The 24575-nt window shown below is 41.5% G+C and overlaps 1 long non-coding RNA gene across 4 annotated transcripts; it reads left to right on the top strand.

The window, feature by feature from the left end:
- The first annotated feature begins 506 nt into the window (after positions 1-506).
- On the top strand, positions 507-22990 carry LOC147915379 (uncharacterized). Of its 4 annotated transcripts, none has more exons than XR_015553967.1 (5): positions 507-750; positions 1150-1413; positions 22219-22376; positions 22465-22626; positions 22708-22990. It is a non-coding gene; the product is annotated as an uncharacterized LOC147915379 (long non-coding RNA). The 4 variants fall into 4 exon arrangements; XR_015553969.1 differs by having other exon boundaries at positions 509-750; positions 22767-22990; XR_015553970.1 differs by having other exon boundaries at positions 515-750; positions 22465-22503.
- Positions 22991-24575: the final 1585 nt, after the last annotated feature.

Here is a 24575-nt window from a genome sequence, read left to right as displayed (position 1 = left end):
GGAAAGTCACAGAAAAAAGACAGACAGACACAGAAAGAGACAATCAGACACAGTAAGAAACTAACACGTTGTATCTATTTGTCTCAATGTGTGTGTTTGTGTGTGTGTGTGTGAGAGAGAGAGAGAAACACTAATATGTAATAGCGGATTTGACTTTAAATATGCAGTGCTGATGTCCCAAAATATACCTTTGCCTGCAAGCCTCCTGCAGGTTGATTTCAGCACTTGGTAGGGCTAGCCTGATTTGCATGGTCTCTCAGAGGCTTCCCGAGGTCCCTGTCTGTGAGGTTGTCCCCTTGTAGATGATTGCCTCCAGGCAGAGAGCTGCATCTGGGCAACAGGAGAGGACATGAAGCATCTGACTATTGAGCCAATGATTCCATTAGATGATTCTAGAATAAGTAAATAACTAGCACAATAGAATTCAAAGTGAGGGAACAAAATCCACAGATAAGATATAAAAGACAGCATTTACATTTTTTTTAGATAACTACAAAGCCTTAGAGAATCCTAGGAAACAATGACTAATTACTAATGAAGAATTAGGATCTTTCAGACAATGAGAGAGACCAGCAGGCTTGAACGTTGTTTCTTGGCAGACTGTGTCCCTAAGGTCCTCTGAGAAGGAAGTCCTACTTGCCAGACTCTTCAGATTTCAAGATGAGACACGTGCTATAAAAGGACCCCAAGGAAGAAAATGACTTCAGATATTGTTGCTGAGCGCGTGGGTTGCTGCTTCCGGGAGAGCAGGTGGGCAGCAAACTCTGTGAAGCGCTGATGGTCCGTTCTCGAGGGAAACACCTGGAAAATGTAGCAGTGGTTTTGGAGAATAGAGAGAAAGCAAGCTTTTCTGGGATGATATCATCAGTTATTTATAGTTGGATATATTTGTCTTGGTTCAATATAGGATTAGGAGCTGAAGGTCCCCGTGTACAGCAGAAGGAAGATAGGCAAGCTTGGGAATTGCCCTAAATTCCTCCAACTTCCTAATTATCCCCAGGGGAGTAGACTATGCAAAGTAACAATACAACCTTTGGTTATTGATGTTTAATGAAGTTAAATGAGCTTGGCTGAAGGTTGACACGCTCGGGGCTCCTGAAAAGGAGCTCTTGTAAGAATAAGTGTGTGATTGTTTCTTTGTCATCACAGGTTTGATCCAATCCTTGAGATTTCCCGACTTCAGGGTGCATTGTCCGTGCCTTCTTCAGCAGGTGGAGCTCTATAACTACGCAGGAAATGATGTGTCTAGGCCTGGAGATTTTTCTTTTTTGATTGGAAAGAGGTCAGACTTTTTGGAGAGTGCTGAACACCGTGGACTATGGTGATAGAATTATTCTTGTGGCATTTTTTTTAGAAGAGAGTATTCCTTGATGTGTTGCTTCTGATAGTGTTCAACCATAGAAAGAGTCCACGGTAAGCATTTTCCCTTTTATTATGACTGGTATTCTTTGCAGTTGTTCCAGGTCGATCAAGTATGGTTTGGGAGATTGGATTTATTAATGTTATTAGCACACTTGGCACTGGTAATGATTACAATATGCCAAGTGAGCACTAGGGAATTTATTGTTTGACTTAGAACCACATGATCATCTCTCTCCCTTTGTTCATTAGACTTTGAGGTTCTAGCTCTATTAAATTCTTAGGACTTTCACCTGTTCACTCATGTTTGACTTCTCAAAGCAACTTAAAAAAATATTTTGCTTTCTTAAAAAGGTAACTTTTCCCAAAACATGGCATATTTTTCATTAACTCTGATAAAAGTGCTTATGATTAGATTAAAATGCCAATAATAAATGTGTTAAGGAGAAATTAGACATCCATACCATCTTCTCTTTTACTCCTACTTTTAATGCAGAAAATTCTATGAGAAATACTGAAATACACAGGACTTCAATTCCTTGACACCATTTTGGTCATAGAGTTTAAGCTTACTTGGTATTAGTTGGTGAATAAATGGGTGGATAGATGGATGGATGGATGGATGGATGGTTGGATGGTTGGATGGATGGATGGATGGATAGACAGAAAGAGGGCTGGACAGGTGGATTTAAGTTTAAATGATCCTTGTTGAAATTTGTTCATAGTACAGGACTGTTATTAATGCTTCAGAGAAGTATACAGTGATTATTTTTATGGAGCTTCCTAAGAAAAGTTAGCCAAAATAAATGTTGTTTCACATCCATCCATAACTTATAACAGGCTATAGCATATTTTGTCTAAAGTTTGGATACTTCTGAAATCAACAGAAATAATAGATAAACAGTACAGTAGCATTTTTATTTTCTTAAGCACAGCAGAAATAAGAAAGGAAATTTTAGAACCGGTATAAACTGAGTTTTTATGAATTTGAGACTTGCTTGCAGAATATTTGCCAAGAGTTGTGTAAGACTAGAATGATGAAATGTGGTATTTATTTAGTCCAACAAACATTAATTGAGGACGTACTATGTGCCAGGAAGTGCACTAGGCACTGGGGGATCAAGAGCGAATACCTCCATTTCTGCCTCTGAGGATCATACAACCTCATGGAGAAGGGGACACATGAACAGATGATGAGATTGGTTCATTATGGTAAAGTGGTACGATTACCGCTAGTGACATGGGAGGATTAGACTATGATATTTTTGAAAGCAGATGACTATCTTATTCATCTTTATTTCTTAGTGTCTAGAGAGTCTCTGGAAGATGATAGTGGTTTAAAAAATATTACTGAGTGAATGAATGAAACCTGGAGGTTGAGCAAAAATTTCTTGAGGGAGGTGATGTCTAGACCATCAATAACAATAAGGATACTAATGATGATGGCTAATATTGATTGAAAGTTTATTATGTTCACTATTTAAAATATTCATGTCATCTTCACAAAATTTTCATGTCATTTCTGAGATAGATGCTATGATTGTTCCTGTTGTGCTGAGGATAAAACTAACACAGAGATGGGTTAAAAATTTGCCCAAGGGGCCGGCTTGGTGGTGTAGTGGTTGAGTTCACACTCTCCACTTCAGCAGCCCAGGATTTGTGGGGTCAGATCCCTGGCACAGACCTATACACTGCTCGTCAAGTCACACCGTGGCGGCATCCCACATACAAAATAGTGGAAGATGGGCACAAATGTTAGCTCAGGGACAATCTTCCTCAAGCAAAATGAGGAAGATTGGCAACAGATGTTAGCTCAGGGACAATCTTCCTCACCAAAAAAAAAATTGCCCAAGATCCTCCACTAATAAATGTTAGAACCAAGATTCAAATCTAGCACCCCCCAAAAATATGGAAGGGCATTCCAGGCAGAGATCTATTAAGGAGCTTGGATTTTATGCTGTAGGAGATCAGGAATCACTGAATTGTTTAATCAAAGAAATGACATGGTGAGATTTGTGTTTTAGCTAGGTCTTTGCAGTTGCTGGATAGAGGCTAGTTATAAGCCTTGGGGGTAAAACTGAAAGGGTGCTGAAGGATAAAGAAGAGTTCACCATGTGAAAGATGTGAGGGAAGAGAAGGGTTTCAGGCTCCAGGCAAAGCATGTGCAAAGGCTGCATGATGAGAGAGAGATGATGTTGCAGAGGTAAATGAGGACCAGATTGAGAAGCTTGAACTTTTTTCTCAAAAAAATATGAGACCACTGGAGAGTTTTTAAGCATGGGGTAAGACGATTAAATGTACGTTTTAGAAAGATCTTTCTGTTAGGTGGAAAACAGATTGGAAACTTACAAGACTGTGAGCAGGGAAATGTGTTTGGAAACCTTCACAATATTCTAAGCAAGATATGATGGCAACGTGAAACAGGGGCAGCAGGGCCTGGGAGATTTAGGAGATGGAATCGACAGGACTTGGCAATTGATTGATCAACACGGAAGCAAGTGATGAGAGAAAGTAAGAAATAGAGTCACCATAGGTCTTGATTTGTCCAGAACAATCCCAATTGTGCCAAAGTAATTACTATTGTCACCTCTGTTCACTCTCAAGAGGGCAACAGTTTGCATGGTAGATTTCATGGTTACTCTAGTTAGAAGTGAACGATGTCTCACAGGGTTTTGGCTTGAGCAACAGAATGGATGCAATTCCTTCAGATAGGGAAGGAAAAGAGAAGGAGCAGGTATCCAGGTGAGGTGGTGAGGACAAATTCCGGACATATGAAGTGCCAGGGGTTAGAGACCAATGAGAGTCTTGAAGATCCTGACGTGTCAGGGCTCAAGATGTAGCTTGAGGAATCCTTTGCATAAAAGTAGTGGTGTTGGAGTCAATGAATACTTTAGAGCTGCTGTCTCAGGCTAGGCAATGCTCTGAGACATTTTGTCTTTAGGATCAGTTGGTTGGTGAAAATTTGGAGAAAATCAATGAATCAAATATTTTTTATGTGCCTGCAATTGAATGGATGGATGTTTCCAGTACAGGGCTGGTTATTGGGAAGCTTCGAAGTAGGGCAATCATGTAATTAATGTGACTGGGACTGCTATGGGATCCTCAGGGCATAGGGTCGTGCTACTTATAGAAGAATATGAGAGTTGATTGTTGTCACGAAGGAGCTTATTGTCTAGTTAGTGAGATACAACTTGCTATACAACTAACTATTGTCTAGTTAGTGACACACAAGAAACAATAAAAATGATGAATTTATTTTTAAATGCTACATTTATATATCCTGAGTTGGCAGGGCAAACTTAGAGTGTTTTAGAATTTCGAAGCAGGGAGAGAACACTGTGGGCTGGAGTAATGGCAGCCATTTGCAAACTCGGCATCACATTTTTGGGAACAGGACTAGAAGGACCCCAATGAGCAATTCTTTTGTATGAATTTATACCAGGCTTTACACTGTTATACACTGTCTTGCCTCATCTCTGGACGTCTCAGATGTATCAGCATTGATATCATTTCTCCAACTAACTACAGTTGGGGAGACCACATGGAGAGCTTCAAGGAGGTGCTGAGCCTTGATATTTAGGAATAGGCATCTCAGCCTTGGCACACACAATGGGTAATGAGCAGAAATAGTGGGCTGAAAATGAGTCTGGCATATATGAGAAACATCAAGGAAATTAGAAGTACTTGAGGGTTCGTATTGTACAATAACAGGAGGCAAGGTTTAGAGAGACCCTCTTCTCTTGGCTGGAGCTCTGTTCTGCCTTACTCAGCAAGCTCCTGCTTATCTTCAAGACCCAGTCCAAATGTCGTCACCTCCATGAAGGTTTCTGTGACTTCTCTGGGCAATCCTGCAGTGTTTTCTGTGTGCTTCCAAGGCATTTGCTTACACTTCTTACCATAGTATTGATCATATTGCTCTGAGCTTGTTTACAAGTCTGATTCCTCCACTAGACTGTGAGTTGTTTGAGGACATAAACATTTTTTTCTACCTCCCTAGGCCCCTAGTACAGTGCTTAGTATATAGAAGGAAATTGATTAACGTTAGCAGATAAAAGATTTCAATGACAGAGATGGTAGGACTTAGCTCTCCTACCAAATTGGTTTACTAACCGTCCTTGAGACATGCTTCCCCCTTTTCTGTCTCTGCCCTCTGCACATCAATGTCCCTTTCAGGACAGCATTCTCCCCCTCTCCCAACCTCTAAATCTTGTGCATTCTTCCAGGTACTGCTCAAAGCCCATAGCTTCTGTGCAGCCTTCTGTGATGTGTGCTATTTCCTCTTGTCAGCAATCTTTGTTTCTTCTGAACCAAAGACTCAAACTCTCCTAGACCTGAATTTCCCTATTTTACAGATGAGGAAATGGAAAACTGCCAGTGGAGGATTGGCTTCACCCTAAAGCTGGGCAACATGCATTCTATAGAATGAGAGCACAGCTCAACGAAGCTCCTTTCCATTGTCCAGGCAAAGACGGAGACAGTTGAACAATCCAAGGGAGCCAACACAGAGGTCTTCTCTGTGCGATGGCAGCCCCCTTCTTCCTAGGTTCCAGTTGTGTTTCAAGGTGATTGTGCATCAAAAGTCTTCCAGCTTAGCCCTACAGCTGCCTTTGTTTTCTGTGTGCTGCTTTGTGATTGCAGTGGTAAACCTCTTTCCAAGGGAGATATACTGACATCTTCTTTCTAGATCTTGCTGACCTTCTCACCTAGACTTCTAAGCACAGCCAAATGTTAATAACACCACTTTTTCATTAGCAAGTTCTTAGCAGAGCACTATATCAGGTAAAGCAAAATAAAAGTGCCACGACAAATAGTTCAAACACTCCAGTGTCTCCGAGTGGCTGTCCTACCTGTAGTTAAACTAAAAGGAATGATCATTGCTTTTCCCCTCTGGAGAGTTTTCACCAGTTTCAAAGTGGGCCAGTAACTCCCTGAACAGAAGAGGAAGCAAACTATATTTAAAGCAGTGCCTGCCTGTTTCTGTTTTAGCCATTTTGGCAAACCACTTGAAAAATGAAATCTTTTGGCCTAAATTCAAATCTCGGATGCAGTTACTGTGCCAAGATAATTCCAATTTAACATCACCTTACATTATTTAAAGCTGTGACTGAAGAAGTATCCATGGGGGCCATGGAACAGAACTGGCTTGAAATTTTGGACCTTGTTTGTTTTTTTGTTTGTTTGCAAATGGGGTTGGGGAGTTGGATATCAAAATATATGGCAAATGGGGGTGGGAGACACAAGTAATTCATTGGCTTATCCATTCAATGGATATCTTATTGAGCACTCTGTGCCAGATACTATAGTAGGTGCTAGAAATAAAGAGATAAATAAGATACAATCTCTGGTCTTGAGAGGCTCATGGGAGTTCAAATATTTATAAGTGAAATGAGAAGTCCTGAGTATAAAGTGCTAAGTGCTGTATGTGGGGGCACTGTTAATGGAGTGCCTACACTTACAGAGGAAGATTCATTTGAGTCGGAGCTTCAAAAACAAGTGAAGCTTGCCTGGGGAGAAGAGCAGTCTAGACAGAGGGAAGAGCTTGTGAGAAGACAGAGAGGCATGAAAAGGCAGGGAATGTTCTGGAAGCAAGACGTAATTGTAGGAAATAGAATGTTGGAGAGGTGTAAGGGACATAAATTGAGGCAGATTCAAAAGGGTCTGATAAACCATAGGAAGGACTTGAGATTTATTCTGTAAGCACACGGAGTTGTCAGTGATATTTAACAGGAAAGAAAGTCAGCAATATCTGGAAAGGAAATATCAGTATACTTCCTCTCAAACAGAGATTTACCCACAGCGATCATGTCCCCTTTATTAGAAAGAGAACACTGACTGCAGTATGGAAGATACTTTTCACGCGGAACCCTTGGGCAAATTTAGCAGACTATTACAAATATCAGACAAGAGATGATGAAGTCTGAACTAATGCAGTTGGCAGTGGTGAGGAGAGAAAAGACCCTATTAAGAGATATTTTGATGATAAAATGAATAGGACCCAGTGTGTTAAATTTAGTTGTGAAGGTGAAGAAGGAGTCAAGGATGACTCTGATTTCCAACTTAGTTGCCCGTGCACTGCCAATTTCAGCAATAGGATACAAAAGGAGCCATTCGGGTGAGATGCAGGGAAATGAGATGGATTGACTCCATAAAGGAAGCCATAGGCATGAGTCTATAGAAGCTGAGTAGAGCTATTGAGGACAGGACATTGTGGACACCACTCATTCATAGGGTCGCCAGGAGTCAGAGTTGACTTGACAGCACATAACCACAGGGGAAATGAAAGGTGAGTGAGGGGAAGAAGATGAGTTTGGTTTTGAACATGTCAAGTTGGACGTGTTTATGTGTCTGACGAGCATCTTGGTCAATGGTTTACCAAATGTGGCCTGGCCTGCCCAGAATGTCTGGCAAGCAAGCGTGTTTTAAAAATAGCTCTTCAGGTGATTTTGATAAGATCCTCCCATCACTCTGATTGAAAACCACTTATGTAGGTGACTTCCAATTGCCCTTAGAATAAAATCCATGTGGCTTGCCATAGCCTACAAAGCCCTGTGGTTCCTGACCCCTACTTACATCTTTGACCTCCTCTTGATCCCTTCTTTATTCATTCCACTCGAGCCCACTGGCCTTGTTTCTGTTCCTGAAACTCCCAAGAGCCCTTCTTTGTCTTAGAACCTTTTCATATACTGTTGCCACTGACCTTCCAGATCTCTCTATTTACAGCTTTTTGTATCATCAGAGTCTCAGCTTAAAATTACCTCATCAGAGAGGCCTTCACTGTCTACTCAATCTAAAGTAAATAACCCTCCTCGGGTCACTACATAGGATCCTTTTGGTTGTCATCACAGACCTTTTATTATCAAAAATTATATTGTTTATAATTTGGGGTGTTTTTTGGGAGGAGGGGCTGTGTTTTCTTTCTCACCACCACCCCTCCCCATGTACACTCCATGAAAACAGTGGTGCTGCTATTGCAGCTCTAGTGCTTAGAACAGTCATTGGTACACTGTAGGTGCTCAGTAAATACTTGCTGAAGTATCTAATAAGGGAGGTAAGGAGGGAGGGAGGGAGGCAGAGAGAAGGAAGAGGGCCCTATGGGAGCCCAGATCGTTGGATCTGACTCAAAACACAGGAACCAGGGAAGTCTTCTGAAAGAAGTGAGGTTGGACTGAGTCTTGAAAAACAGAGGTACCAACTAGGCTGAGAGAATGGACTATTTGAGCTGGAGTGGTCAGACATGAGGCTGAAAGATAGCCAAGGGCCAGAGGCTGGACCCTTCTATAGGAGACCACAGAGCATCCCTTTTTGGCTGAAATGTGATGTCGCAGGCCTTTATTCTGGTGGATCTGGCTACTGGCTCCTACTTCAGCAATCTTTGCAGAAATGACATGACATGTCTCTGTGTCACCTCTTCTCTTACATTTCTCAGTCTGGTTTCTTCTGTTAAATTACTATCAATGACAGGCATGCAATTAGAAGAGGTAATTTGAAAAAAGAAAAAAAAAGGAACTTGAAAAAAATCCTTTATATTTTTTTAGTTGACACCACCAGGAGCCTTGCCTCTACTGAGAGAGCTCGGCTCTGAGTGCTCAGTGTTGTTAGATTGAGCCGCTGCTGTGTGCTGTTTGTGAGAGATGTTGGCAAGGAGGATGCCGAGTGACTGCTGTTTCTCTGGGCCCCTCCAGAAAGTGAGATGCCTGTCTCCCCAGGGCACTCGAGAGAGCCAAATTCTAAATAAAATAGAGCAACATCTTCACGAAGACCGTTTTGTACACTGTATTCAAAGGACTTATTTCTGCTAGTTTTCTTGAGCTGGTTTTTAGAACTTGCATGTAAGGCTTTCGCTATTTGCTTCCTTTTTCCTCACATCCTCCTCCTTTTCTATCCTTTTTCCTTTAACTCCTCAACAGAAATAAAAATTTTACAAATTTATAATCATTTAGTTACAGACATGCAGAATAAACAGGCACACATTTAAAACAATAACAGTGAGCATTGCTCTTGCTCAGCATTTCCCAAAACTTCAGTTGTTCATGTAACACCATTGGCACATGATGTGAGTATTATTGCTATTTTTCTTTGAATAGACTTATCTTTTAATTTTTTAACTCGTTTTAAGCATTGTAAAATCACAAGATGCTGTATTTATAAGTTGTCCAAAGGCACATTAAAATAATCGACTATTAAAATTAAAAATTTCTGTCTTTCTCAATAAAGCTAGAAAAAAAAGTCCATCCTTTACCAACTAAATTCATCTCATGAAGGTTCCAGAACTTGCAAAACACTGGCCCAAGCCTGAGACTTGACCAATTTACATCTGCAATGGCTGACCTCATTGCTACTGAGGATTCCAGCCCAACCACAGGATTTTACGTGGTTTCTCCAGGTGTGTTTTCTCCTCTTTAATTGGGATCCAGTATTACTGAATTCTAAAGAGTGTTTTGCAGGTTGATCAACTAGTTAATATTCACAATCACGTTTTGCAAATCAAGAGAGTCAAAGGCATGCTAAATACCATGATTTTGAAAGCACTGTATAAGCAGCAGTCTCCTTTTATGTCTAAAAGAAGAAAGTTCCCTTTCAGGCCTCTAGAACTCTGTCCCTCCCACAGCACCATATCTCCCTTCCTTTCTCCTGCTGAATGTTTTATAGTCTCCCCAGTTTTGTAGCTTTTATCCACCGTCTTTCTAGTTTTTCCTTTGGGGCTCAACGGTACGGATCACACCAATGGAGTTTGTCATCTTGCATTGGCTCTGAAGGTGTTGCTGCATGTTTTGTAATCTTTGTATATATCCATTTATCTAGCTTTGTAAGGCAATGAGGTGTTCCATACCAATGAGTCTTCAGATAATTAACGCTTATCTTTTGTAAGCTCCCAAATATTTTTTAAAATCTGAACCGTTTTGATAGAAATCTTTCTAAATACATTACACACTTGATTGCCTTCTTATATAAACATGATATAATTTCACCCAGGGAGACAGCAATAGTGTAGAGTAGAAAGACCATTTCATATCAGTCTGTATTTGTTTGTACTTGTGGTTTTCTCTTTGACCCAAGAGTGACACCATCACATGCTAATTAGGTTGATTTTTTTGTTCTGACTCCCAGGCCCTGTCTTCAAGAAGCTCAATTTGATTGGGGAAATGGACATGTAAATATGTCAAAGAGATAATTAATGGCAAACATTGTGAGAGTCTAAGAACATGGAGGATCAAGGACAAGTCATGGCCCTATTTGGTCAGAAAGGATGAATGGGAGAAATAAAAAGAAGATGCCTAAACTGAATCTTAAAAGATGAGTAGAAGTCCATCTTGAGGACCAGCAAGGTCAATGTATTTCAGAGGACAAATCTGTCCAGTCAAAGACATGGAAGCTTGAGAGAGTGATATGCCTGCTGATAAAACCTGCAGAGACTGGCATGTAAAGGGTTTTGTTTGCCAAGTCAATTTTCTATTTTACTTAGATTCCAGTGAGGAGACCTGAAGATTTGTAAAGAGTAAAGTGGCATGATCAGATCTTTAGGAATATCACTCTGGAACATTCTTGCTTTCAACAGCTATTTATTAAGCATCCACTATGTGCAGAAATCTGATTATGCATGATTGAAAAGTGAACAAGGTAGACAAAATCCTTGCTCTCATGGAGGTAGAATTCAGGATAAAATGGGAGTTAAGCCAATTGGGAGATAAATTGAACTGTCCAAGAGATAAGTTTTGAGAGATTTTTGCATAAAAACCAATAGGAATTTATTAGATGTGGAAGATGACTCTAGGAAAACTCCCAGGATTCAGGCTTGAGTGGTGGATTGGTGGTGGTGGGCATTAACTGAGACACACCAGTGGCTCTTTGAGAGAAGAGACTATCTCCTCTATCTCTGGGAGCGTTCCCTGGCACTGCTGACCTAATCTCACTCCTACTCTGATCCAGATAACTGTCTTCTCTTCCAGGCTACCTCTACATCTTGTACATACTTCTAATTTTGCTTCTATTCAACTATAACATATATTTGTCTGTCTCTCCTTCTGTCCTCTGAGATCTCATTTATGTCTGCAAACTCAGGACCAAGCACCTAGTATTTTGCTTTTTGTTTTTAAATTAGGAGCATTTTTTTTTAATTTATTTATTTTTTCCCCCAAAGCCCCAATAGACAGCTGTATGTCACAGCTGCACATCCTTCTAGTTGCTGTATGTGGGACGCGGCCTCAGCATGGCTGGATAAGCGGTGCGTCGGTGCGCACCTGGGATCCGAACCCGGGCCGCCAGCAACGGAGCTCGGGCCCTTAACTGCTAAGCCACGGGCCGGCCCGCACCTAGTATTTTGCACTTCAAGAAACCTTAGGTGAATTATCAGTAGTGAATGAAAGAAGCTATGGAGAAGAGGGTTTTTGATTGGCAGAGGAAGAAGGAGTAATAGAGCAAGACGATTAGTTTAACTTTGAACGTGTTGAATTGGGAAGGCCTGTGGGATATGAATTTAAAGAGAAAGAACAGAGCTTTAGATCTATATTTGGAATTCATCAGCATGTATTAAGATATGGATGTGGATGATATCCTTTGAGCAGAATGTTCCCAAGCATTCTCCTCTCAGAATAAAAAAGAAAGGGCTCAGAATACGAAAAGGGGGGCCGGCCTGGTGGCACAAGCTGTTAAGTGCGTGCGCTCTGCTGCGGCGGCCTAGGGTTCGCAGGTTCGGATCCCCGGCGTGCACCGACGTATTGCTTGTTAAGCCATGCTGTGGCGGCGTCCCATATAAAGTGGAGGAAGATGGCCACGGTTGTTAGCTCAGGACCCATCTTCCTCAAGAAAAAAGGGGAGGATTGGCATCAGGTGTTAGCTCAGGGTTAGTCCTCCTCACAAAAAAAAAAAAAAAAAGAATACGAAAAGGGAAGCTATTGGAAGATGCTGGGAGTAATCCCAAAACAAAAGGAGATCCAGGGAAGGGGATAAAAAACGAGTTTCCAGAGAAGTAGGAGAAAAACAAGAAAAGAGTAATGTTATTTAAGTCAAAGAGGAATAGAATTTCAAGGAGGGCAATGCCAAGTACCATGGAGATATCAACTAAGGTAACACTAGAAAGTGTCCACTAATGCTAGGATGGTTTCGGTGTAATGGTAGGGCCAAAAGGCAGACTTGCAGCAGGATAGTGCAAAAATGCGCCTGTTGAATGCAGTCTATTCTTCCTAGAAGCTTCAAGAAGGGAAGGAGTAGGAGAAGGTAATTACTGAGGGTGACGGGAGCTATCACAGAAGCCAGGGAGAGGTTTCTTAAATTGAGAAGAATTGAATATATTTTAACCTGAAGGGAACAGAAGAGGCTGGGGACATGAAGGAGGAGAGAGCTGAAGGAGCAAGCTCTCTGAGAAGAGGAGAAGATGCAGAGAGCGGGGGGTGGGGGGGTGGGGGGGAGTTGACGTTGAACATGAGGGAGATGCCTGTTCTTCCAGGACAGGAAGGAAAGACGTATAATGGACACTTGTAGGAAAGGGGACGGGAGGTTGAAGGAATGCATGGTGGATGGCCTGAACTTCCTCTGTGCAGTGAAATGCAAAGATGTATAAAACCAGGAAAGAAAAGAACAGAAGGAGGAGATTGGGAGCCTCGGGGAAAGTCTTGAAGGCTTGGAAATACACGCTGAGGAATGCAAGAAGAAACTGGCCAATGGCGTATAGAAGAATACCTGTGAAGTCATCGCCCCACACATCTTCCCAGCCTGACCTCCATGGTTTCTTCTAGGTGCCTGAATCTCCTCCTGTACTGATTCCAACAAACCTCTAGTCCCTCCTCGCAACCTGCCTAGGAGGAGCAATTTATCATCCTCCCCTGTGCTTATGGGGGTGGGGGGAAGGAATAGCTCCAGCAGAGTGCTGCTAGGAACACTGACCTCTGGAAACAAAAGATGCTTTCTTTTCTGCCCCTGCTCACTGTTCCCTTTGTAGTGTCTGGACAATGGGGATTTAAGTGTTACTTTCATGCACATCAAAATTGTCCTGAGACTCAATTTTAAAAATGTCCTCTGACTTTTCCCTCCACCCCCAACTGCGTGTGGGGGCTACACTGGGTTGTTTACTCTATGACAAAACGTCCTGAGAGGCTGTGCTTTTATCATCCTTGGGTCAGCTTTGTGTAGTTATTCTGTTTCCTCCCTCCTTTGTCACTTATTGTCAGAATATCTGCCTGTGATGGCCATTGTACTAGTTTCCTAGGGCTGTCATAACAAATTGGGTGGCTTAAAACAACGGAAATTTATTCTTTCACATTCTGGAGGCTAGAAGTTCAAAATCAAGGTGTCAGCAGGGCCGTACTCCCCCTGAAGGTACTAGGGGAGAATGCTTTCTTGCCTCTTCCTAGCTTCTGGTGGTTGCCGGCCATCCTTGGCGTTCCTTGGCTTGTCGCTGCCTCACTCCAATCTCTGCTCTGTCTTCATATGGCCATCTTCCCTGTGTGTGTGTGTGTCTATCTCTGTGTCTTAGAAGGACACCAGTCATTGGATTTAGAGCCCGCCCTACTCCAATATAACCTTATCTTAATTACATCTGCAACAATCCTATTTCCAAATAAGGTCACATTCTGAGGTTTGGGATGGATATACATTTTGGGGGAACATTATTCAACCCAGTACAGCCTTCTGCTAATTTCCTGTTGTTATTGTACTATGAGCTAGGACATTAGGCTAGCCAAACATAGGCTCCTCTTTTCCAGCCTTCTCCAGAATCTACGAGTCAGCCTGCTGTCCTCAGTCTTCAAGCTGGCTCCAACCCCAATTCCATTTTCTGGGACTCTTACTCACCAGATTTCTTAGTGAGGAAATGTTAGTATCTCTACTGTAAAAGGTATATGTGGAAAGTCCAGCCGTGCCTACTCTCCTGCAAGTGTAGCTCACGCAAAGATGATGGAGCTGACTGGAAATTCCTGACCTGCGGCCGTTCCCAGCAGGGCCTCTAGATGGGGCTCATCTGTCAGAAGTAACTACTAGTGTTTAGAAAACTTGTCCAGAGTCTTTGTACCAAATGAAAGCTACTCACCAAACTGAGACCCCAAAACTCTGTTAAAGTGAAATGTTAAAACACGTGCTATTTTGGACGCAGAGGACGTGTGTTTGCTGATAAGCATGTTTGATTTCCACAGAACAGAGGATTTTCCCCCCTTTTTGCCATGCTGAGTTCGAGTCATTTGCTGGTAATTTAGCCATGAGGTATAATTTTTGCCCCTTCTTCATTTCCATTTTTAATTTGCAGACTTCCACTTGACCTACTTATTAGGAAGTTAAGGCTTAAAAGCTGTAGGTCTCTCATGCCTTCTTGACCCTTGTGCTAAGCAACACAGATAGACGTGTGCCTTCTTCCCACTGAGTTCAGAGGAGTGTCCCTAAGGGAACAGTGGCGCAGAAATACTCTTTCGTGCCTTCATCAACAACTCTGTGTTCTCCACGATGAGGTGCTGATCTAAATATCTACTGCCAACATCCTGACTTATTCATCATGTACCTCAGAAGCTTTTCTCTTACCTCTTGGTCTGATATTGAGGGAAGCATGCTTAACAATCAGGGTAGCCATTGCCTAAGTCCTTAGTGTTTTCCATGAGGCGGATATCCCCCCAACTTCAGATCAACTGTCTCCCTACCTTCAATCAAGAACATATGAGAGTAAACATGAGATGAATCAAGAAGTGGCTTCCAGAGAGAAAAGTACAAATAGGAGTGTTTATAGGATGACAGAAAGGGAACTGGGAGGAAAATGTATAGAGGAGAAAACAGAGGTGTTTGTCCAACAAAGAATTACCTCTCCACATTTTACTTTCATCTAGTAATTGCCTTTTAGCCAATCCTTGATTTCTTATACTTCCACAAATTCTTATTATACAGCATTTCTTTTTCTCTTACCATTGATTCCCACTTTTAATCCACCTTGGCTTTTTTTTTTCACCCTATTGGAATATTTATGACTGGGTAGCTGGTAGTGATTTTGGTCATGCATTAATTTATCTTTGAACACTTTCTATTTCCTTCGTGGTTTTCTCTTCAACAGCTTTATCCTGTTTCATTTCCCTCAGCACTTTCCCCTTTCTTCCAAAATTAGCTCTACTAAAATTTAATGTCTTTAGTTTCCCCTTCTGCTGTGGCTTCAATTCTCCCTGGTATAAACACAACTATTATTAGCCAATCTCTATGCTCATGGGCAAGTCTGTCGCTGTATCCTCCCACTCCTTCACTATGCCCTTGGTCCTAAATCCAGACACATGACTGATCTTGCTTCGCCTTGTGCCCGTGGTTGGCATGAGGAGCTGGCCTGTGTGAGGGACACACCTATTGTATAAGTTTTCTCTGCTCTCAGAGTGTCCTAGTTTGTCACAGAGCACAGAGTGTCCAGCTAACTGCTCCCCCCTTCTCATACTATCAACTCTGCCTAAATTGCTATGACAGTACATCGTATGGTTAAAACATGAATTCCCCTTGGACTGTTAAAAGGGAATGCGCTGAAGAAAACCACAGACTGATTTTTTTAACGTGCTGCATTTTCTGACACTGCTGAAACATTCACGTGGAATATGCACGCTCTCTCTTTCAGCTTACCACTTTCAAGATGTTCAGTCTGGGCTTGCTCTCCACTGTGTTTAGGGTATTTTATTCAGCATTAAACTTGAAAGTCTAATTTGATGGACACGACTGAAAGATTGATGCAAAAATTGTTGCTGTTTATGCTTTCAGCCTTCTGGAATAGTGGAAAAATACTCACCTCTCCTGAACATTTGCTTCGCTGCAGTTGCCAAATTATCTAACAGCCAGTCACTATCCAATTTGACAGCATGGTATTTATTTTTAAAAAATTATGCATTGTGGTGTCTGTTTCCATCTATGACAGTTTCCTTGTAATAATAATGATAATACTTTGCCCTTACATAGTGCCTTTTGATTCAAGAATCTTCCAGTGTTTTGGACTCTCATCATCTCTGTGGAATTTCACAGAGGAGGAGACAAGGACAGAGATTAAGTTATAAGAAGAGCAGAGCTGTGCGGTGGGTTCTCAGGAGCCCTGGTCTCAACTAATAGGATGGTCTTTTATCACCAATTTAGCAACTCATTTTCCTTCTCTCTTCCCATCCCCACACTCACCACCCCCTCCCTGCTTTCTTGTTTCTGGTAAGGCGTTCCCAAATCCCTCTGTTTCTCTCTGCATTTCCCCCACCATTCAGAGACTCTCCAAGATGGTGCTGGGACAAGCAAAGGTCCCTTCACTCCAAGGGTACCATGATATCAGAAGTCCCATTTTTCTCTGTTGCTATTTCTTGACCTCACTGGGATGTTTATGGTATGGGTTAGTAACAGGTTAGTATGAAAGCTAGATGGAAAGATATTCTTTCTTTTCTAAAGGGAATAGAGACAACGAGTTCTCTGTGGACCCTTCTTATCTAATAGTTCACTTCCATAGCCCCATTTAGTGCCTAACACTCCTTTGCTTGTTTATAAATAAATGGAAAACATATTGACTCAGTTCCTGCCCACAAATATCCATTCTGAGCAAGGCACTGTGCTATAGGGGTTGGGCTGTGGCACAAAGATGAGATTATGGTACAATGCCTACCCTTGAGGAGCTCTCAGTCAAACTGGAGGATGGGGAGGGACATAAGTACACACACTTCTAGGAGGAATATGGACCTAGTTAAGAGAAATACAAGGCTTAGCAGCTATTGAAAGAGGAAGGACCACATATAATTGGAGGACCCAGGAAAAAGTTTCATTAAAGAAATGAGATTTGAGATGGATTTTAGGGGACAAGAAAGATGTTAAAAGATTGAGACTGAGGAAAGAACAGTGTAAAGACATACAGAGAACAGAAAGCAGTCCACTTTGGCCCAAGTGCAGAATATAAGCAGGACCATCAGGGGAAAATGGCTGAACTATTGGCTGGAATTTTATACCAGCAGGTCTTGGTTGTGGATGAAAACTTCTACATCAGTCCAAGGGTAAAGAGCAGCCTCTGAACAGGGGAGGGCTGAGAGCAGAGCTATCATGAGGAAAATCGATCTGGCAATGGTGTGTACAAGAAACGAGAGTAAGAGACTTATAAATGGAGTAAGTGGGAAATAATTTTATAGATGAAAGAATTGTCACCCAAAACTTGCATCCTTGGGCTCAATGGGCCCAATAATTTATTTCCAAGGCCCTAAAGTCACTTATTTCCTGTTCTCTGTGCAACCAGATCAGAAGCATCCATTAGCAACTGTGAAAAACTCAGCAGTGACATCCTTGACTTACAACAATGCATTTGTATTGTTGTGGGAGAGATACGAAGGAGTTCTTGGAGAGAGCTTGTTGTAAGATGTTGCTAAATTCACATTAACCTCCTTTTCCCTTGTATGGACTTAGTTCCATGTGTTCTACATCGATTTCCAAGAAAAGCTTTCTTACTAAGATATTGAAGCTTGCTTTTTAAAAAGTGAGAAGAGAAAAGAGAAAATAAGAATTGCTCTAATATGTACACCTAGACAATACATCCAAATATATATCTATATACACAGAGAAACAAGGCCTTTTGGGCTGAGAATGTGTATTTCGTTGCCCTATTGGCAATGATCCTGTTCTGTTAGAATGGCCACCTGAAATTGTGGGAGCATTGCCTATCAAAGGAGTGGAGTTTGCCCACTGGTTAGAGTTGCAGAGCAGACCAGAGTCACGCTACTTCTTTACAACTTTCTACGTCCAGCAAGGGTGCTGGAGAATGGAAGTTCCCTGCAAAGGAACCCAGACCTTGAGGATGCATTTCCCTTTTGGGTACTCTGTCATTTACTAAAATTTCTACTCCTGATTGTTATTGTTGAGTTAATCATGGACGCTGAATGGCTAACAAATGCCCCAGTTGATGCCTGAATGCCGTTTGGATTCTGATAACAGATACTAAGACATGTAGCTTTATTCATTTTCACTTTGTAAGCAAATCTATGTCTCTTCTTTTAGGTTCAGTGATTCTAATCTTGTATGTGTGCATAGCAAGTGTGTGTGTGTGTGTGTGTGTGTGTGTGTGTACTGAGCTTTCACAGCACTTTGCCAACCTACCAACCACACTGCTTACCAAATCGACAGCTGCAACCGAAGCAGGGTGACTGGCCGGAAGTGACTGTTTCCCAGGTTAGCTCATCCTGCTGAATGGAACCTTCTCCATTCAGGGGTTGTTAAAAGTCTTTTCTTCAATTGGATCTATATCAAAAGCCCCTAGATACGTAAAGTTCTTATAACTCAGCCTTCTTAAAAAATCAAAAGCTGTATACTGCCCCTCATTTATTCCAACCACCACGTAGTCACATGGCCAGAAAAATATGGCCAAATACATATTATTCAACGAAATTCATCTTGAAATGTCATTTTTAAAAACTACATATTTTTCAACATCTGATGTGACACAGGTAGCAAAAAGCAGTTACCCTGTTGGTGAAGATGAACTGAGAAATCTTGCTATGCTTTAATAGCCACTTAGCTCCTACTAGTGGTTTGGCCTATTGATATCAGATTAAGATCTGTTTGTTAGCTTCTTCACAATGACTCTAATTAGAAATAAAGTTCAATGGTCTCATATTAGTGGACAAACACATAGCGATTTATCATTTGAGCATTTAATAGAGCAATGAGGCTTTAGACCTTAACATTAACTGTATGATTCACTACTTCAAAAAACAGAATTATTTGGAGTATGCCAGAAGCTGACCCTGCCTTTTTGTGTGTGTGTGGAAAATGGAATTTTATTGCATATGTATTTACATATATACCTAGACACACTCACACACACACCCCTATATATACATATATACGTATCAAATGTCCTCATAAAAATGTATATTAGAAAACAAGTGAACTTTGTATGAATATATTTTTTAAATTATGAATTAATTGAGAAAATTAAAACAACAATAAGTCATACAAGTGGTATCCAGAAATTTGTATTCATGTATTTTAAAGCTAAATTTGCCTTTTAAGCTAGATCGCTTTTTTACTCTTTTTTTTTTTTATTGAGGTATAAACATATCTCAATGACCTATAACATTATATTAGTTTCAGATTGTCTTTTCTCAAAGTTATCTAAATGAATTAGTAACTAGTCACTTTGCTTTCATGATAGTTTGAGTTTGCTCCAGAATATGCAATTAAAATGGGTTTTTTCAAAAAATCTATAATAGCCACTTTTGTAAATGACCATTAAAAACTCTACAGCTCCAACCAGTTGCTTTTTTTTTAAATGCTTATTTTATATTTTTGACTATAGATACAAACCTAAGAAAGAGACTGAGGACTTACCCCTCCCACTCCCCAAATGGACATTTGGGCCTACAGTATAGATGCAGTCAAAGAATCCTTATATTAGAGTTATTAAAACTGAAATGCCCATCTATTTGCAAGCAAGTTAATTTTTTTCCCCTCTCTTGAAGTGTACATTTTTCCTCTAAATACTATTATTTCTGCAGAGATAATATTGTTTAATCTTTCAAAGTGAAAGTGATTTATAGTTTAGTGACCATATTATGTTGAATAGTACCTATATATATTAAAGCAATTTGGGAGTCACTATGTTAATTTTGTATAAACAAAGTTCTTTTGACCTTGTCTCTCAAATCTTCCATTTTCTTACGTAAAAATTTATTAGAAGTTGTTTTCTCACATGATGAAGCTAGATACCACCTGACTCACACGCTCGTATGTCTCAGACTTCACCTTCCTCTTCCGTGGCTGTTCTTTTCTCATCTACCCCACTCCACCCCAGGGATGCTTCCTTAGCTCTTTTTTCATTCTACATGCTTTTTGTGGGTGATCCAGCTCACCCTCTCTTTGACATCAGGCATCCCTATGAGTCTCACATCTTTATGGTCACAGGTACTATAAGCACAATATTTGCAAAACTAAACTTCCGTCTTCCTACACAAGAGCACCAGCTAGAAAGCTGGGGGTCATCCCAGGCCAAATCTAACTGGTCATTACATTCTACCTTTTCTCCTTCCAAAATATCTCTCTAGTCTACTTCTTTTTCTCCATTCTCATAGCCACTCCTTGTGATGAGAGCTAGGTCACCTTTCACATGAATTATGAGCAAAACCATCAATTATCCAGATTCAGGAATGGGCTTCCACTGACTGGGACCTGCTGGAAGTCATATTGCCTTGGACTCTTTGCCCTCCGTCTTAGTCAGACGTAGAAGTTATTGCTTTTTAGGGAGCACACACCAAGGGAACAGTAGTGAAGCACAAGGAGAGAGACATGGAAGGAGGGAGAGTCGGCACGAGGATGCATGACTGCACTGGCCGTTGATTGCTTGATTCTGGAAAACCGTCTTCTGAAAGGCCACATAAGGTTCATCTCAGGGGAACCTTCTAGGGGAAAAAGGGAGAACTTGTCTCCATGGGATGCTAAGTTCCTGAATGTACAGGGTGAGCATTTTCAGTAGGACCCTGTTAAGTCCTCCACCTTGATACCAGCAAGGAGACCCCATGGTGGGAGGCAAGAGGCACGTGGCCCTGGGAAGAAGCAAGCAACCATCAGGATGTATCGTCATTGGCTCAGCCAGAGCCCATATAGAGTTGTTTGCCATGGCTGCAGCTGGAACAAGAGAAAGGAGAGACAGAAAAAAATCTGAAGTGGTACAAGAGAACTGTATGATACCCCCTCCAATAAAACTCAGACAGCTGCAAGGGTGATCTTCCTAAAGCATAGATGTCATCATGCCCTAATCTTCTTTAAAGGACTCTTTATTGCTGAAAGCAGTGGTTTTCGCTCTATGGTTGTTACAGTCCTGGGGTCTAAGATGGTGCCTGAAAGCAAGGAGGAAGCCAAGGGCAGAGTTTTGATCCTCCACTCCTGCTTCACTAGGAAACAAGATGACAGCTGCTAACAACAGTTTTGAAACCCTTGGCACGAAAATAGTATATCCAAATAACTTAGCAGCACATTCATCCATTGAATACTTAATTGTGGAACTGAGATTTGAAGGGCAAATAGGAGTTAACCAGGCAAGAGCAGAGAAAGATCATTCAAGGCAGAGGAGGCAGCATGTGCAAAGTCCCTGTGGTGGGCAGGAGCACGGTGGGTAGCACAGACCGAAGGACCGTCAGTGGGGTTGGAGCAGGGGTCAGGGGTCTGAGAGAACATAGAGCCTAATGAAGGTGGGGACAGGGCAAGAACAACTTGTGCAGAGCTCCATTGGCCTTGTTAAAAAACTTTGTCTTAAAAGCATTGATGAGCCTTTGAATACTTTGGGGGAAAGGGTGATGAAAAAGAATCTGAGTTTTTAAAAGATCCCTCTGACCATGAATTGGAATAAAAGCTGAACTGACTGGCATTGCTCTACAACCAACATAGTGTGGAGGAGTACAAGAGCAACAGCTCAGGGGATGGCAGCCGAGCCTTAAGGCCTCCTCAGGAGCTCTAGGTATTCTCAGAGATTTGGTTGCTGAAAGAAGGCTGGGGTCAGGGTGAGGAGGCCACAGAGGATAGGGAGTTCAACTCCAGAGGCAATGGCCAGATCCAGAGCCATAAGCACTGGTGCCAGCTAGATACCCAAAAGAACAGGTTTAGCAACACCACCACAGATTCTGGGAAGACCCAGAAAATGGCCCCACCAACCAAACAGGGGGAGAAATCCTGAAAGACTAGGTAATTACCCCAAGGAGATGTCTCTAAGCTAGAAAGGATGACAAGCTCTCATGTTTTGTGCCATCAGCATAAATGCAGGCTAAAGAGCAAGATGAAACTAGTAACGGAAAGTAAAATGTGTGGTATGTAAATTCAAAACCAATACATAACCAATTGAGTCAACCCTGTGAAATGACTCAATTGAGGTGCCTTCAAAATTAACTAATCTTACACAATTTGATTTCATTGTAGATGCCAGCTTCCAATGATTTGGGGAGCTGCACATTTGGAAATAACTGCTGATCTTGATAATGAATACTACCTATATCTCTGAAGGAAGTGAGCTTTGTAAGATATCATTTTTGACTCAGGAGAATCGCAATTAGAATGTTAAAATAAATACATAACATGTAAGTGTATTAACTGACGACAGGACATGTAACTCTGGATAGCTCAGAAATTTGCACTGGCCTGAACAATGTCCTCTCTTCCTTTTAGGCAAGCTCTCTGGGAAGCCAGATCATTATACGGGGATTGGTGAGCATGGCATCAGAATTGCATTGGAATGCTTAATGGCACAGAGTCTGATCATTGGGCACATCCCTCACTAAGATGGGGATATAGCTCCCATCAGCTTGAGGGCATCTTCTCCCCTAAGAGGTACTTAGATAGGCATTACCAAAGCTTATCTCTACAACTTTTGCTCCATGGTTTTTTCTCTTTCGGCTGTTGATTTCTCAGATATTTGCCCACACGGATGAAGACCTGCTGCTCAGGATTTGCTATTTCTTTGTATTAAGAGCTTCCTGGGCTGGCGCCGTGGCTTGGCGGTTAAGTGCTCGAGCTCCACTGCTGGTGGCCCGGGTTCGGATCCCACGCACGCACCGAAGCACCGCTTCTCCAGCCATACTGAGGCCACGTCCCACATACAGCAACTAGAAGGATGTGCAGCTATGACATACAACTATCTACTGGGGCTTTGGGGGAAAATAAATAAATAAATAGAAATTATAAAAAAAAAAAGAGCTTCCTATCAAGTTTTTAAAAAGTGCAAATTTTGGTGCTTTTTATAGTGTAAGAACCAAACTCAAGTACCCTTCAACCTTCGTTATAGCAAATCTTGTTATTTAGACGTTAACCAGTTGGAAATTCATTGCATAACAGCCTCTGATGAATGAACACAGTCATTCTATTTATCCTATCACAAATGTGTCCTTCTCCAAAGGTGAGTAATTCCAATTTTCATGCCTTGGCTGCTGAACCTGCAGTACCTGCTCTTGTAATCACACACTATGCAGGGTAAACATAAAGGCAAAGTCAAGAAAGTGTAGAATCAAGGGAATCGTTAGCAGTCCTTCCCTTCTCTCCTTGGTTTCTTTCTTCTTCCTGTATTTCTCTTCCTGCCACTCCAAACCCAGCTTCCACTCCTCTCTACCCCAGTACCTATGCACAAAGTCCCACTGAGAGAGAAAAACAAAACCCGAGGGCTGGGGTGAGACCACAGACTGGGCAGGTAAAATAGCTTCGACGTGATTTCACGTCATCCATGAGTAATCCATGAGTCCTGAGTCATCCATGCTTCACCCATGACTGCACTTCTCACAGTCATCATTCCTAAGCTTCTCGTTGCTGCCCCGTCTGCCTCCCTTGCTAGCCACCTAGTTCCCTCGTGGCCTAACTTATGGCTTCCACTCTCACCTCAGTTACTCTTCTGTTTCTTCTCTGTCAACTAAAAACAGAAAGGAGAAAGAAAACTCCTACTTTTAAATCATGACAGGTTGGCAGGTTGAATGGTGGGGAGACAGGAACGAGAAGAATTATCTGTTTCAAGGATATTCATTCCACTATCGTATTCGCATTAACACTACCGGCATGACTGAGATGGAGTTTCCATTAACACGCCCATTCTGGTTCTCTCTGTTTCCTCTGTTCTCCAATACTGATCAGTTCCTTTAAAAAGCGTCCTTAGGCTGAAATTTCCCCTGTTTGACATCAATCCAAAGGTAAATTGCCTGCAAAGTTTGAGGCAAATTGTAATTGTGTTCATGTCTGCTTCACAAAGTGTACAAGCCTACTCTTCCAGTCAATTTTCATTTTTAAGAGTCCTCTCTACAGCCGGCTACGAGTCATTGACAATGATTTGATCACAGACTTTCGCTTGCTGCATTGCTTAAGGATGAGCTACTTGTAATTTTTCTCATTTAAAAAAGGCAGAGTAAACATCATGGCATTATTGTGCCAAGTTAAGTCGTGTAAATAAAGTATAATAAATATGAATAAAACATTAATTGGAACTCTATTTATATCATGATAGAGAGATAGCTAGATAGACAGACAGGCAGACATAGTCCTGTTGGTTTATGGTTATTGATGTCTAGAGAGATCCATTCATCTCTTCATCAGTGACTAATCTAATTTTAAATTTGACAGAGACCAGAATTTTGTCAATGGGCCTTTATGTATTCTTTCTTGCCCTTGTAGATTAAATGACTTGTATTCTCCTTTGGAGGAACATGGACTCTACTTTTAGACTGCAGGAATTGCCCATTGATTCATGTCCAGTCTTCCTGGTTGGAGAATTTTCCAAGCCACATTGCTTGGGCTGTAAC

The sequence above is a fragment of the Ceratotherium simum genome, chromosome 13, assembly GCF_057802395.1.
Source record: "Ceratotherium simum simum isolate JZ-2026a chromosome 13, ASM5780239v1, whole genome shotgun sequence".
Lineage (NCBI taxonomy): Eukaryota > Metazoa > Chordata > Mammalia > Perissodactyla > Rhinocerotidae > Ceratotherium > Ceratotherium simum.
Note: the sequence above shows the minus strand (reverse complement) of the source record. Positions and strands in the feature narration are given on the sequence as shown.